Raw genomic sequence first — 17528 nt, 5'->3', positions numbered from 1 at the left:
AATACCTTAATGAAGTATTTTTAAAGGTGCAGGAGCTGGCCATCCCCAAGTCACCGAAGATGAGCCAATGGGCAAGGAGGCCAGTCTGGCTGAGCAGAGACCTTTGGCTGGAACTCAAGAGCAAAAGGAAAGTTTATGGTCTCTGGAAGAGTGGGCAAGCTGCTTACAGTGATTACAGATATGCAGTGAAGCTGTGCAGGGAGAAAAATAGAAAAGCCAAAGCCCAGCTAAAACTGAACTTGGCATCTAAGGTAAAGGACAACAATAAATATTTCTATAAACACATGAACAGCAAGAGGAGGGCTAGGGAGAATCTCCATCCCTTGTTGGATGCTGAGGGCAACTTAGTGATCAAGGATCAGGCTAAGCCTGAGGTACTTAAGGCTAAGGACTTCTTTGCCTCAGGACTTATTATTCTCTGGGAACACAGCCCCCTGCCCTGGTAGATAGTGATGGGAAACGGAATAGGCCCTGCATAATCCATGATGAAATTGCTTTGGACCTGCTCCAAAAGCTGGATGCTCACAAGCCCATGGGGCCAGATGGATTGCATCCTAGAATTCTGAGGGAGTTGTCAGATGTGGTTGCCAAGCCACTCTCAATCATCCTTCGGTAGTCCTGGATAACCAGAAACATCCCAGTGGACTGGAGACTGGCAAATGTGATGCCCATCTTCAGAATGGGCTGGGAAGACGATCATTGTAGCTACAGACCTATCAGTCTCACCTTGGTGCCAGGGAAATTTATGTAATGAATAATCTCAGGAGCCATCATGGACCAGTTAAAGGTCAACCAGGAGATCAGGCCCAGTCAGCATGGTAGATCCTTTTTGGCAAACCTGATTTCATTCTATGACAAGGTGACCTGCTTAGTAGATGAAGGTAAGGCTGTTGATGTGGTCTACCTGGACTTCATCAAAACCTTTGACACTGTCCCCCACAGCATCCTCATAGAGGAGCTGGCAGCCTACAGTTTGGATGGGTGTACACTCTGCTGGGTGAAATACTGGCTGGATGGCTTGGTCCAAAGAGTTGTGGTTGATGGAGTTAAATCCAGTTGGAGACCAGTCATGAGTGATGTCTCCCTGGGCTTGGTACTGGGACTGCTTCTATTTAACATCTTTATTAACTATCTTGAAGAGGGGATTGAGTTCACCCTCAGTAAGTTTGCAGATGACACCAAGATGGGAGGGATTGTTGATCTACCAGATTGGAGTAAAGCACTACAGAGGGACCTGGATAGACTGGATCGATGGGCCAAGGTAAACTGTATGAGTTTCAATAGGGCCAAGTGTTGGGTCCTGCATTTTGGTCACAACAACCCCAGACAACCCTACAGGCTTGGGGAGGTGTGACTGGAAAGCTGCCTGATGGAAAGGGACTTTGGTGTACGGATGGACAATCAGCTGAATATGAGCCAGCAGTGTGCTGGACAGTGGACTTGATGATCTACTGAAGTCTCTTCCAACCCCTGCAATTCTGTGATTCTGTGATTTTCAAGTTGTATGTATAATGCGATGTGCATTTCTAATAATTAGGATTCTAGATTCTAAAATAGAATAACACTATACAGAATAAAGATAATTTAAAGAAATACCTTCACCTGAGCTACTACTGTAACTCTGTAGTGAGTTAGTCTGAATTAAACTGTTAGTAAAAACTACTGGCAAATACATCACTAAAACCTAAGCAGCAGCAGCTGTGTAAAATGTGCAGTTGTGCTTTTTATCTAGAGCTTGCAGAAAATTGTTTCAACTGCTTTAGCAGTTTAGCCCACCAATGGGTTAGCCACAACAGGTTAATCAGTTTATTAGGTTTGCTATACTTTCTCTTCTCTGCATATATTTTAGGTTTGTTTGTTGGTTTTAAATTGCAGCTATAGAAAATATTTTTTCTCTGTGTTTGGATACAGATGATGGATCTCTGGAGGTGGCTTTGGGAAACAAATCTTCAGAGCTTTGAAAGATACCCATTTACATTTAAAGTGTGAATTATTTGGGCTAGTGGGTTATTATGGCTTCAGGGCCATTTCTGCCAGTGTTTCCCTAAATGTGACACATGGGACTGACTTCTTTAGCTTTAATAAAGAAAAAGTTACTAGAGCATGAAACTTTACAAACAAGTTCTGTTGATATATGTTAAAGATTTTACTCATTTCCATTTTAAGTGGAAACTACTTTATAGCCTTGTAAAATTGAACATCCCAATCATTGTTTTTAGCACTAAAAATAACAGATATGGCTGTAAAGTTACATGGCACTTCACAAATATAAAGAAGGAGTTATTCTGAAATAGCTCTGAAGCTTAGGCATAGAACTGGAAAAGAAAACAAAGTGAAAGAGAATAGGGAATAGTAAAAAGAAAGAAATGGAAGAAAAAAGGAGAAAAAAAAAAAGATTTTTTTGAGGTGAAAGAACATCTAGGAAAAGGAAGTAATAATCAAGAGCAAAATATATAAAGATGAATAATTATCAAATCATCCAGATCACATCTATGTGACTTCATCTATAGCTTATGTGAATGTAATTCTAAGATGAAACAACTCTTGTACAAAAAAAAAAAACAAAACAGAAACTAAATGTGACATAAATATGTCAGTGTAAGATATGAGAGAAAGGGAGTGAAAGTTAAATCCTTTACACTTTTAGCACTGAGTCTGTGGACTTTGGCTTCTGCATTTGATAACATTAGATTTTTTTCTTCTATATCAGTGGTATCTTCATGTTTCCCTCTAAAGGTAATTGTGAAGCTAGATTCAGATTCTTGATGCTTGCTTTGACAGTTAATGTTTGGCACTATTAGCTTGGAACAGATGTCCTTCAGCAGAGTGAGCAGAATGTTGAGAGAGTGAAGGAGTGCACTAGCATTCAGAGAACTTTGGATGAATCTCTGAAACGTAGCTCTGGTAATATACATCCAAAATAATAAATACATTTGTTAGAGCTTAGAAAAAAAGCATTTGGTTCCATACTTTCAAATATTGAGAATATCCACTTCTACACTCTTCTTTTATGCCTGAGCTCTAGGATAGGGACAGCAGTGTGCATGTTTCTGTGCTCCTGGCTCCATGAAATCTTTGCAATTTTATCACAGGAAAAAATAAGGACTTGGTCTTTTGGTGCAGACTACTAACAAATTGTTTACCACTTGTCTGCAAATGTCAAACGTATCTGTTAAATAAGTACATTGAGTCCTTCTAAGCCTTTGAGTATCCTGGCTTCCTAGGAATCTTCTTAGATACAAATATGGCCTCATATACATGGACAAGTAGAATATGAAAGCTGTGAAGAATTAAACCTTGGATGTTAGATGAAGGCTGGTTCACTGAAGATGAGAGAGGTAAGGAGAAGATAGGTGGGAACTGGATGAAAAGTCTTTCCCTTTCTATGGATACTATGAGCAGGTTTCTTTACTAATATAGAACCCCAAAGAAAGATCTATGGATGTGCCTGTGGTATATTCTTACAAGACACATATCAGTATTTTCACTGTCAGCTGCGTATAAGTGGGCCCTAAATAGTCTAGATTAGTGTATCACCTACATATCTATAAGGAATAGTCTGAATAAATATCTTTTTTTTCTGGTTATAATTGTCTACTCTAGATTACTCATGCCATTGTCTCAGTGATTTCTGAAAGGTAGCAGAAAGTACAGAGCTGCTACAGATGGTTATGCACATGCTTTCTTGTGCTGAGTAGGCTTTCTGCTCCTGTCCAACTTTTTTCCTGAACTTTTGCTGAAAAAAAAAATTCAACTATTGAAAATTGCTTACATCAACAATTCATAATGCTAATTCTCTTCCTTCTCTGAAGACAGACACGGAACGAAGGGAGCTTGGACGAGGAGATAGAGAATTAGGTTATTTCAGGAAAAAAAGAACTAAGCAGTAACATAATTAAAAAATGGATTGTACTGCTCTCAAACTTGTCTTTATTGCCCTGAAGCCTCTGTATTATCTTTTTATAAAAGCCTGCTTCAGTAAGAGGTGTTTTCTATTCCTTTTCTGGTCAAGAGGTCTCAGGTTTCTGTTAGTTAGAAATATTACCTTGGCAATCAATAAATACACAGTAATTCATTTGAGATTTCTCAAGTGAGATTATTTATTTACTGGCAGTGACATGTAGGTAACAAAATTAAGCCAAAACTGGAAGCACTGTGTTAAAGATGTATTTATTTCCATTAGCTGTTTCTGAAAATTTTGCAGCATTCCTATGTTCTACAAGAAGCTCTATGCTGTTCTGAGCCAAGTAACTGCTTACAGCAAGAAAATGCACCTGATGCTAAGTAGGAAGGAATTTACTCTCTTTCTTGTGAAAGAGAATTGATTACTTGTGTGCCAGTAGCTTCATTCTCTGTGGAGTCTTTGAACTGATGATACTTCTATCTCTTGATCTCATTTTCCCATGAGAAGTAGGAATGAGAGAAAACTGTGTGATTCCATTTTCTTAGCAGTGACACTCATCATAGGAGCGCTCAAAATCCTGGCTCTGCTCATCATCAGCTCTGACTTGGCTGCCCCTGCTGTTAGCAACTTTCTCCACAAACACTTTTTTATTAAGTCTAACAGACTTTCAGTGACTTAGTAGTAAAACTGGAATGTAAAATTAAAATGAAGTGGCACTAATTTGGATTTTCAAACAGTAAAATTCAGGCTGTATCCAGAGGTGAATATCAGGTAAGAGAAGATTAAATTTGAAAACTGTTTCCTGTGAAAATGTACCTGTTAGATTATTCTCTAAAATGGTTCAGAGTAAATCTTCAGGGAAAGTGGAACCCTTAAAAAATAGTGTGCTAAATGTTTGCAGGTTGTAGTTTTTTCAGGCTTAACTGATAGTCTAATGAAGTTTTTGTGACTTTTATTTTCATCCTGTCGACCTGCCTTCCTGTTCTTAGTGACATAATATCGGAAAAGGGCCTTTCAGTAATGGTGACTGGAGTAATTTACCACTCAGGTACCAAACACTGGTACTGCTCAAGTATCAACCTTTTTTTTCCTCTGAAGTTTAAGAAAACCACAATGTGAATAAACTGGATGTTTTCAAAGAACTTAGCAAATCTGAACAAAACACTTCTTGGCAGGAAATATAGGATGACAAAACCTTATGTTAAGTTTCTAAGAGGCTTTCTGAATAATCTGTAACAAATTTTAGTATTTCAAATAAGTAACCAGCTTTTATTGGTCTTCCTTAAGCCTCTCCCCTTGTCATATTTTTACTTTGAGTTTTATTTGTGGAAGGTTTTCTGCCTCTTTCTCCATTTCACCATAATTTGTTTCATGAAACACCAGTTATGTCAAATGGGAGGGTGCATAGGGGCCAGAGGTGTTATTTTTCCACCTTTTTTTTTTGGTTTGCTGTGAAAGCTGTTTCTCCCATTTGTGAGGAAGCACTCACAGCCTCCTATTCTAGAGAATTCTGGGAGAAACTTGTTATAAGAACAGTAGTAGTACACTCCTAAACCTGTTCTATAGGGAAAAGATTTTGGTTTTCTTCTGAGAATGTGTATCAGCATACATGCATAAATGATAAAGAATGGAAAATTGTTGGTGAGGTTTTGTACACACAGCTTTCTGAAGCTGTTTTTTCAAATTTCTTTTACTGTGACTTGTTTGTACGTCCAGCCTTTATAAATTGAATCTCTCTGTGCGTGTATATGTAAGACAAAGCTCGAATCATAAGAATTCTATTGAATACTGAAAGAGTGCAAAAATCATTTTGTTGCCTGTAAGTGGGACTGAATTCATCAACACGCTTCACCTGTCTATAGTTTGATGTAAATGATAATGTTGCTGTGAGCAGGGATTGATTCAAAATAAAGCAAGGCTTGCTGTAAATACATCAATACTAATTAAAATATAACTTGTTTCAGCCAATTTAAATACCAGGCAAAATATTGCTAACTTCTAGAATGCAAGCATCTTCAATAACACGCGTTTCTGCCCACTACTTATTCCCTTCTCTACAGTTTTATTTCCTTGGCACCTCCCTAGACTCATGTATCTGCTGGCAATCAGCTCATTAACATTACTGCATGGATCACCTGGTAATTCACCCATCCTTGTTAGTAAATTGCAGGAACAGCTGGCTTTTTGGAGGATAGCTTTAACACCGTTTCTGCCAGTTCAGCTTGAATATCACTTTCTCACATCTCTGTTAAAGACAAGAGTGAATCATTTTGTAGATACATCCATTTCAAATTTATTTTGCAACTCTTCCAGCACTGGTCCTAAATGTTGAGCTTAAATGTCATGAGTTTGTAAAATCAACATTTATATTTACAATTGTGTGTATGGCTTTTTTTTTTTTTTTTTTTTAATCTAATTACTTGAGTGGATAAGTAGGTTATTTTTTGTTTGTTTTGTTAAGGTTCCAGCTTTAACACTGAATGTTAATATACAGTGCTTAGTGAAGTTGCAAAATGTGGCAATCAGGATTGTGAAGAAGTGGTACAGTGCATACTTCCTGAGATTCAAAAACTGTTTGGCTTGTATTATGTATTCTCTGAACTTTTCATTTCATTTGTTTCTTCTAAGGGAAAGGCTGTTTCCAATTGTTTCTCTGTGACTTTATCTTTTTTGTACTGATTGAATCAAGGTCACTGAAAGTGCTTAAGGCAAAATTTTGAAAGTATAATACAGAAAAAAATGCCAATAGAATGCTTCCTGGAATGGCCTCTACTGTTTGAGGTCTCTTTTGACAGTCAGTGCCATTGAAAGCTGCTTGAACCAGCTGGGGGGTTGAGGAGCAAGAGGAGCCTTAGAAGGAAGAGATAATGTTGGTCATATATTGTGGTTTAGCTCCTGCTGAAGATGAATTAAGATATGATTGTAGGGCCACTTGCTGCTAAGCCACCTGATGTTTGGAAGTCCTGTGGGTATGGTGGGACTTCTGAACTTGATGGCGGAGCATCGGAAGAGAGTTGAGAAGTCTTGAAGATATATTACTTTGCCATGTGTTACAAACTTGTATATATTGGTAGCTGTGAATAAGGAGCGCAAGGGGTCTGAAGCCTTACTGAACTCAATTCTTTATGAAACACGGATTTCTTAATGAAAGGTGTACTGGACTGGGTATATGCCATTTTTTTTTATTTTTTATTTTGCAATTTTGGTTGAAATATTTTTCTCTTGTCATCTCTGTGTTTTCATCTGTAGAACAGAGATCTTAGGTGATTTCTTTATGGAGGGTGTTATCTGAACACACTGAGTTAGATGCATGTCCTTCACTGAGATGTTCATCTACTGCTTCCTGATGATGTATAACAGTTTTTAAGATCTCCTAATTAGTTGTACTCCTGCACTGCATACCTGTATAGGTACATATTTCCTTTCCACTGCAGAATTTCATTAGCTTCAGGTCAGATTGCAGTCTCCCTTGAATAATAATGTAGAATTAGAGACTTGTTCTGTCTGTAGTACATTGGATTTGAGGAAAATATATTCAAAAACAAAACCCAAATCACAGAAGTGTTTTAAAAATCAAGTTTTAAAATGGACCATATTATTCAGTTTAATTCCATAGAGTACTAAGAGAAACACAGAATTTCTTGGAGATTTTCTAGGACTTTTATTAAAGGAGTTGAATCTAGCAACACAATTAAATGCTTCTCCTAAATACTGTTAACGTATCACGAACCGAATAGGAAGTCAATGACCTCAGTGTAAGGAGATAAGAAACTGCATGGGGAATTGCATGCTGGAAGTGGCAGAGAGAGGTGGGCATACTTTCTCTTGAAGCTTTGAAAATGTATTCCTGTGGGACGTGGAGCTTCTGAAGATGCAGCAAAAAAAAAAAAAAACCAACAAAACAAGAACAAAAGTATTTCTTTCTTCTTCCTCTTTGTATTATTCACTGAGAGACATGTTGGGAAAAAATCAAGTTCATATAAATAACGCAATATTCACTGAAGGTCCCCATTTCGCTTCTCCGCTTATTGTATGCTGAAGGACACAAATGCAATTATAAGACTATTTCTAACTCTTAAAGAAAAATGCTGTGTGTGCTGAAAAGATGCCTAGTTTGTATGTTAAAAGCAGAACGTTCCAGTTCCAGGCATATCTTATAATTGCTTAAATTTTTACAGGGTTAGCCTAGAGCAAAATGAAAATGTGTTGAAATGCATTTCTTGCATAATCTCTCTGAAATAGTCATGTGTTTTCTACTTGAAGTGTGTGTGTGGAGGGGAGAAAAATGTACTTAAGTGGATTTTTGTTTTTGTAATGCCTTTATTTTTTCCTATCATGGTGTGGATGAGACTAGAAAAATTTCTTCGTCAGTAGTCTTTTCTCAGAGATTCTACTGAAGTAAGGAGTTGAAAAGAGTAAGGAGTCTGTCTTTTGGAGAGAATTTTAAATATTTATTGAATACTGAATCATAAGAAATTGTCATGGAGTTATCTAGATCAATCTATGTCTGTAACAGGGGGCAGTAGGCCCGTGGGCCTCCCAGCCCCAAAAATTGGAAGGGAAAAGGGAAAGGGGTAGGGAGATGGGAGCTGGGCTCAAGGAAACAAACAGAACAGTGGCAATGATCTAAGGAGGAAAACTTATTTTACTATGATATTGGAATGCAGGATAACACAACGTAATATAATCTAATTTAAATTGAGGCTAGTAAATCAAGTAAAATAAGAGAGAGAAAATGTTTTCTGAAGACTGAGAAGCCTACTTTGAAATTGAAGGCGGGCTTGGAAGTACACCCACACCCACTGCTGTGTAAACTACTTTGAGCCTTGGATTTCAGTCATCTTCAAAGGTCGATGAAGAGTAATAGAGACTTCCCCTACAAAACCATGACAGAACTTAACATTCTCTACTGGTAACATAGGAAGGTGGTTGATGAATTTCAATTAATTGATGCAAGTGGTTTAGAATCAGGATCTGTAGACTTATCATTACACACTTAGATTTGATCAAAATGAGACAAATGGTGAGTAGAAGTATCTGTTGATATAATATAGCTAATTCAACAAATTACATTTTGTTTTTAAGATATTTCTTATATTAAGAAAACACACACAAGGTGAACTGAAAAATGCTGAAAAATGTCAAAAAGAACTATGAATTAAAAGTAATGTCAACAGACAGAGACTTTAGGCTCCTCTCAAAAAGTCTGAGGCAGTGGTACCATTATCAGTTAAAACTGGCAGGTCAGATTACTAATACAGCATGATCAAATTATTGGGTTAATCAGCTGTAATACAGCACAACATGTTTTAGTGCAGTCCTTATATATAAGCTTATATGTTTAAGGACATAGAATATGGACTATATAAATGGGATAACTGAAAGATTTAAGAGTCATGACTGAAGAATTTCCAACAAAAAAGTGAAGATTTATGAGTGTTATTGATAAAATATGGGTTGAGACTATCTAGTTCTTAAGCACTCGGAAAGGGAATACTGGACACTAATATTTAAGGAGCTAGAATATGAACACCCTGTTATAAAACTTTAGGAACTTGGTCTATTCAACTTACTGTAGAACATCATGTCTTGAAAAAGGTTCTAAGAAAGCCAGTGTCCTCAGGGATTTCAGGAAAGCTCAATGGCTAGTGGTTGAGCTTACATTATTGAACCTTGAAATTAAAATGAAGTATCCTACATCTGTGGTTAACTAGGCATAGGAAGTATTTATCTAAGTCTATAAGATTTCAACTGAAGTGTTGAAAGCAATGACAAAAAAAAAAAAAAATCTCCTGTGAGTGTAACCTAATTTTTATGCCTTAAATTCACTCGTGGGAAAAAGACGTATCATTAAACTATATGGCTGTGAACCTGTGAGATGGATTTCTGTGGCAAGCAGATCTTTCAGAATATCCAGAGTTAAGAAATAGTTTATACTTTATTTGTTTATATTTAAATAGCATCCTTAAAAAAAGTATGTTTGATGTTTATACTTTATTTTTTTTTTTTTTGTTATGTCCTTCTTTGTGTTCATTTGATTCTCTGCTTTTTAATAACATATTTATCTAAAACCTTTACATAAGGTATTTTAGGCAAAAAGTTCTTCTGCGGATGGTCCCATATCAGTCATCTTTCTGATGTCTGTTCTGTATTTCAAAATCCCATAGCCTGTTATGAGTCCAAGCTCAGCCTCGAACTTCCCAGAAATGTGATGTATATATTTACAACTGAATTCTGCATATAGCAAAATCTAAATATGTGATAACAAAATACTTAAAAACAGAGTAGAAGGGGCAAGCAATTCACCCTAAACATCTTTCTGAAAGTAAATGTTTTTTGTTTTTTTTTTAAACTGATGCACGCTGAGCTTAGAACATGAATACTGAACAAAAATCTTTGCTAGAAGAATGTATGTGTGTGTATATATATATATATATTTAATATATCTCTCTGTCTCTCTTTTCTGTCTTTAGGAGAAGTCTTGACTATAACTTTGTAGGAACTGTGAGTTAGTAAATCTGTTGGCAAAATAACGTTCTTAGTATCCAGGAAGTTTTTTCAGTATTCTACCTCTCATTTTCAGAGCTTACTAAACTTGCTGCAATCTGTAATTAACATTTCTTTATAATTGCAAGACCGTAAAATCAACCTTCCTTCAAAGTACATAGCTATCTTAAAGTGCTTCCAAGGCATGTTATTTTTCAGATCACGTTTACTGAGACCCTGTTATACTGTGTGCTGAACGAAGATGGAATGTATATGTGCGCTCCTCCAGCATCATATTATGCAGTGACCAAAAGCAATCCCTCGGTTCCTTTGGATAATTGGTAGAGGCAGCAATACACAAGGAAAACTATCTGAGGTAGAGGGACACTCTGGAGAATGAAAAGCTATATATAGAAAACTAATGAAGGGTGGCTGCCAAATATCTAAATTCACTACTTTCATCCAAATTAATTTTATTTTCCTGGCATGCAGTAGATGGGAAATGATTATAAAGATTTGTCTTCAATTCAAAAATGTTTTAAAAACGAAGTACTTTTGAAATAGCAGTACATCAACAACCCTATGTTTGGACACTTAATTGATTCTACATTTAGAAACTTACCTTTGCTTTGATGCTGAAATTCATAGTACAATGTGAATACACAGGGAGGGGGAATATACTGAGAGGGAAGACTGATGGACAAGAACTGTGGAGGCATGGCTTCTCCAGACTGCGTTTCTTCTGAAGTGCAGTTTGGAGGTAAAACTGTTAGCTACAAAGCTAACATGGTTACAAAATCTAAGTGGTCTGCATATGTCAGCAGAAAGTTATTAGCTTGTGATAGTGCATTTAATATGCTTTTTGTTGCCCTAATATCTGTACTGTGTGTTCATCTCATTTGCTCATCATAAGCAACTAACATTGTCTTTAATATTGTAAGGTGTTGCCCATTAAAGATGGTATTTTCTTCGTATAAAAGTTTACTAACCATCATATGATTAAGGAAAGTCATGTACATGTGTGATACTTAGAGGACACTTTGAACGTATACCTCAGATTTTTTTCTATTTTGAATTGAAAAAAAATAATCATAAAATTCTGAGTAAATAGATTAGGAAATGGATCCAAGTGCAACTCTAAGTATAGTAATCTCTGCTGCTGCTTTGGAAATGCTGCTGAGATGATAATTTCCCAGAGGTCCTTTACTGGCACATAGAATAGTTCTGGCCTTGGCAGCAATCAGTGTGTAGTTTCACACGATACCTTTCTGTCCTCCTACATTACATGTTTCTTAGTAAGTGGTGTTTCTTTCCATAATCATTTACTTCTTCTTGCAGTTTCTTTGGCAGTTTCTCTGAGATTTTAGTGCAGTACTGTGATAAAAAACACGTTAAAATCCAGATGAGTTATATCCACATCATCTTCCTTTATCCTCCCAATCAGACATGATGTTTTCAAGGCCTTTCAGGTCACATTATTCTAACCTGTGCTCTTCAGACTGTTGTTCTGGCTGTGGCTCAGTAAATTCTGTACAGGATGCCTAGAAATACATTCACAGTTTTGCTTATTTATTTTTTATTATTATAATGTTTAGTTAGCATTGTACTCATATTCCAAAGGAAGTTCAAGATTTGAAAAGCATTTTTGAAGCATGCTGGATTTGTACTTCAAGACCAACACTTCTGAAGATGCCTGAGGGATCCAAAAGGAAATGTCCTGTTAAACTGAGGATGAATTAAGTGTCTTGGTTCTGAAGAGTAAAATAGGGTTCACAGAAACAAAGCAATGAAGATAGTTTACAGTAGAAAACATGCAGAGGCTGCTAAACGAATGGGGATGGCAACAAGCTGGGATTAGGGCAACGTAGGGGGTAAAAGTCATAAAAAGTGTTTTGAGAACAACTTGGGGACATTTAGTGAGTAAGTGATAAGATGTCCACAAGGCAAGTTAGAACTCGTTCAGGGGCTACCCCTCCCTCATGGTCAGAGTCATACATTTACAGTGAGGAACACTATGAGCCTTCATCCCACAGCCACCAGGAGGAGACCCCAACTGCTCACCCTGTATGCGCAAGGGGCAGGGACCGTATGCTATGGAATTCTTGGAAACATAATGAAATGTATGTGAATTCTGGGGAAATCATTGAATACATATTAGTTCTGCCTGTATCTGTGCCAAGCTTTTGCCCCATGGTATGCAAGTTAGGAGGAGCAATCCCCCTTGCACCCAGCATATGCGCATCTCTGAAGTAAACATACCTACTCACACGGCAACAATAGCCCGAGAGATATAGAGCTATAGAGTTGGATTTCCACATATCAGTTCCTTAGTGTCATTGGTTTGCATAAATGTTGGTATGCAGCCTAACAGAAAAGCAGTCTTACATCTCATTAAATTATGTTTGTGTCAGAATAATTGGTTTGTAGATTTTTGCACTTAAAAGACCATATGTTGAAAAGTATCAAATGTGATCTTGTTTGTATTTTGACTTCAGGTAAGCTAGAATTTTGTTCTATTACTGTTAGCATATTACAATTTATTAACCTCTTTTTTTTTTTTTTTTTTCTGCTTTTCCATCTTTTTTTTTCCTTGAGATCCCCACTCCTTCATCCTGAGAAGACAGGCTTCACCTTACAACAGTTGCTGGTAAGTACAGCTTCTACAGAATGGGGGCTGAATGTACTGAGGTGCTGCTCAGTAACTCTGCTAAATGTTACATTTTAATCTGTTTACGTATATAGGTCAAAATCTTCAAACCTAAAAGACAACTGCTATTCCAGGGGGACTGGAGAAGTCCTAAGCCTTGGGAAAATGGCTGAGAATGGAAACTAAATCTAATCTTTGAAGTAGACATTTGAACAAAGTCTGCCTTCGGCAGGAGCTGTTTAAGACAAAACTTACTTGCTTTCTCCTTTAACTCAGTTTTTCTTGGGCGGAGGGCTGAATTCACATATTACTGGGTTTTGAATTGATCTCAGAAAATAATTTTACTGGGGAAAACATAGTCAAGCAATCCAAACTGTAACAGAGACTTCTTGAAATGCACAGCCAAATATCAGCGGTAACTCTGCATACAGTAAGGGTTTGTTTGTTTTTCCCATAAAATTTACTCTCAGGAATGAGCATCAGGGATTGAAATGCATTGTCTTCCTGCATGTCAAGAAAAGAATTATAGTAGCAAGTAACTGTTTCATTTGTTATAAACCATCTGAAAATGGAGCTGTGCTTATCAACACATCTAACAGCTGCAACAGCAACAACAACAAAAAAGGTTACTCAGGTAGCAAACTCAGCAGACTTCAGTGTTTGTGCTAAAAGACTAAGAGGTTTAACTAATGAACAAAAAGGGTTTTCCCAGAGTGGAGATATTGGCTGAATCACAAATAGGAAATCACTTTTCCTGACCTTCAATCCAACATTCAGGGAAAAGAATAAATAAAGAAAACTATGAATGTTGCCATAGAAGACATCACCATGATTAACAACTGCTCTTTAAAGATAATGCAAACTATCCTGGCAAGTTTCTAAAATGTATTTTTCAACATGTGAGTGGGTGTTGACATTATCAATCTCACCACACTCATAGCTGTAAGAATGCATAATTTCAGCAGTAATACTGGAAAGATGGAAGCCACATGAAGGATCAATTCCAGTGTAGTCTTTCCACTAGAGGACGGGTACTTTCTATTTTGTGAAAAAGCATCCCAGCAAAATTATAAATTTTTAAGTCATCGTGCATCTAGAAACCTGGAATACACACTAAGAGTATAACTCATGTAACTCATTACATGAAATAAGGAAAAAACATTGCTGTCTAGTTTTCCTGTGTCTCAGACTTCATCTACGAGTGTTTCTATAAGGAAATGCACACAAAAAAACCCCACACATTCTTTTTCACATTATAGTTTAAAAAAAAAAAAAAATCATCACACAATCTTCACTTTCTTCAACATAAAATAATTTTCCAAACCAATTTCTAAACACTATCAATTTCATTACATGTACAAAAGTGGACAATTTACATATGCTATACACTTTATCCCTCCACCACACACAACATCACAAATTATTGTTATTCTTCTTAGACAGGTCTCAAGATTTTTCTCTCTGTTTACAAGCATTTAATTACTATTCTTAAAGACAGTTTATTCTGTGTTGTCAATGATTCTGTGTTATGAATGATTAACATTACTGTAGCAGCTTGTGGAAGACTAGCAAGAATATCTTCCAAGCGTATAATGGAGACAAGTCTGTGCATCATTCTGTGGTGAATGAAACCTTAGACAGACAAACCTCTAATACATGTAATGTGACATGCCTATATTTCACACTTAGAGCAGCTTACTAATGATTTTAATATAATTAATGTAACTTCTTGTTTATTTTTTATTATTAGAAGTAGTTAGTACTTTATTTAAATTCAGACTATCTGCTCTACCATTGGTTCAGAATTTATATATAAAGAGGGAAGACTACAGCAAAAAATACCAACAAGAGCTAGCATACCTATTTTGTAATTTTCATTTAATTCCATTCTATGGTTCAGGTTAAGTGCAGAAAAAAGCATTTCTTCAGAAAGCTCTTGTTTTACTATTGTGAGGTCACTCTTCTGGAATTTTAGAAGCAATAAGACTTGCACAGATCAGTGATTTGTTTACAATACCCTTAAACTGTGCAGTTAGTTTTGAGTCAACTTTTGGATCCTGTGTGTCACAGAAGATGGACAGTGAAGATACTTTTTAATAGAGGCTTTATTTTATTTTATTTTTTATTTTATTTTTTATTTTATTTTTTATTTTATTTTTTATTTTATTTTTTATTTTATTTTTTATTTTATTTTTTATTTTATTTTTTATTTTATTTTATTTTATTTTATTTTATTTTATTTTTTATTTTATTTTTTATTTTATTTTTATTTTATTTTTTATTTTATTTTTATTTTATTTTTTATTTTATTTTATTTTTTATTTTATTTTATTTTATTTTTTATTTTATTTTTTATTTTATTTTATTTTCGGTGAAAGTGCACAAATGCTCCTTACGTGGGCTCTTGCTCTACATCTAAATGTAAGCAGATATCTCATAGGCTTTCACAGCCTATGAAATTTTCTCTTCTTGTTGCTTGTAGGCAGTAGCTTCATTAAAAACAAACAAACAAATAAAAACAATCAACCCACAAAACAAAACAGAATAAACTATGCATTCACTTCAGTGATCGACTTTCTGATGCGTCTCATATGGTTAACATACCATTTTCCTCTTTAAAACAAATTGCTTGATCTACTAACAATTGGATCTTTGTAAAATACTTCTATATTGTTTATGTTTTCTACTGTTCTGTTTGGAAGCAGTGCTAAACAGTCCAGAAAAGGGCTTAAGAATTTTGCTGTGGGCAGTGTTGAGCAATCAGCTCCCAAGGATTAAACAAACATCCTCCAGGAACTAACAGTGATGTTTTTAGACCCTTCCCTACAACTTTTAAGATTTTTCTTATTTCCATGAGTACTCCTTGGTCTGTGGATCTCTGCTAGAATCTCAAAATATTACATCTAATTATAAGTATTGCTAATTATTCATTTAATTTAATAAAATTCAATTAAAAAATTGTTTGGACTGAGCAGGCAGAAAAAAATATTTTTCCTATAGTTTGGTTCTCGTTCTTTCTCTATTTCTGACAAAAATACGTGTAGAAAATGTCCATTCTACCTGCATTGCTTGCCTTTTTATTTTTTTTTAAACCACCTTGCAGAGGCTCTCTTTTCTTCCACTTAGGGTTTTTCTACTGAACAGAACAAAGGAAGAAAATAAGAGATAAATATAGGTGTGTTTTGAACAAAGCATGTAATTGTAGCTACAATAGGTGTAGCTTTCTCTTGCATCATCAAACTGTTACAAAACAATTCAGATAATTTATGATCTTCTTCGTAACTTACTGTGAAATTAGATCTGCTTATTTCTCAGACTTATGATTTAATGCTTAAGACTTTGAGGCCCTCTGAGAGCTACAGGATCCAAGCTCCTATTCTCTGCTATTTTGATACAATAGGAAAAAACATTCCTTTGTTGCAGCTTTTGATTTCATGGACTAGTAGGTTTTGCTACTTAATGGTGGAACTGTCTGCTTTTCAATCCCTCCTCTATAGTAAGATAATGCTGACAGTAACTACTATATCTAGACGTCTTGTATTCTTTTCAAAACCCCACGCTCACTGACAGTATTTTTACAGCAATTTACTTCCAGCATCTTTTAGCATTTATTTTAAGAGACTACACACATTCTTTTTTTTTTTTTTTTTTTTTCCTGGGGGACATCAAAGTTGTGCTTTCTGAAAGATAGCTAAGAATCTTATGCCCTTCAAACAGGATAGTACAATAATATGTGACTGACAGCTAGACCACTAATGACAGTATGGTGAATCAAAGCTGTAATGGTTTTAAGTAGTCTGAAAATACAATGCTTGGATTTGGAGGATTTGATATGTAATTGAAGAGAGAAGAACATAGAAAAAACCTGTGGTAATCTGATTTAATTAAAAGCTTAGACTGTGTTGGTTGTTGCAATCAAGTCACGGATGCTTTACTGCAGTGAAACAACTTGCTTAAAGGATTGTGTCTTCTTTTTGTGTTTTTGTTGTTTTTTTCTTTAAGGTGGGGGGATGAGAAGAAGGGGAAAACCTGAAAACAAGTATGTTTAAGAGTCGTTTGGATGTGGTGCTCAGGGATATGATTTAGTAGAGGGTTGTTAGAGTTAGGATACTATGGTTAGGCTGTGGTTGGACTTGATGATCTTCAAGGTCTTTTCCAACCTGGGTAATTCTATGATTCTGTGATTAAGCATTCAGGTGAATGACACTTAGATTCTCTTTCAGAAGCAAGATCCTCCGTTGCTGTAGAAAAGTCCAATTTTTCTGGTTTCAGGCTGCAAGTGGATCACTAGTGGGTAAAAGTTCAAATTATTTGAATTCTCTTGAATCTGAAGTAAATATTTACAGGCATAGTGCCTTTGTGGGGCATTATGGCGTTTTGTTGATTTCGTTTCTCTGTTATTGTGCCTACTGACTTTAAACTGGGTTTTTCCCTTCATGTGTGGATTTTTGGGAGAGTCCTCTATTCAAAGGAAAGACAACTTCTGATGAT

At 35.9% G+C, this 17528-nt stretch overlaps 1 long non-coding RNA gene across 1 annotated transcript in view; it reads left to right on the top strand.

The window, feature by feature from the left end:
* LOC140260619 (uncharacterized) overlaps positions 1 to 17327 on the top strand; it is a 98699-nt gene extending 81372 nt beyond the window's left edge. The window contains exons 3-4 of the long non-coding RNA XR_011905579.1: positions 12986 to 13037; positions 17261 to 17327. This is a non-coding gene — a long non-coding RNA (uncharacterized lncRNA). The remainder of the gene's footprint in view (positions 1 to 12985; positions 13038 to 17260) is intronic.
* Positions 17328 to 17528: the final 201 nt, after the last annotated feature.

This window comes from Excalfactoria chinensis, chromosome 1 (assembly GCF_039878825.1).
Source record: "Excalfactoria chinensis isolate bCotChi1 chromosome 1, bCotChi1.hap2, whole genome shotgun sequence".
Lineage (NCBI taxonomy): Eukaryota > Metazoa > Chordata > Aves > Galliformes > Phasianidae > Excalfactoria > Excalfactoria chinensis.
Note: the sequence above shows the minus strand (reverse complement) of the source record. Positions and strands in the feature narration are given on the sequence as shown.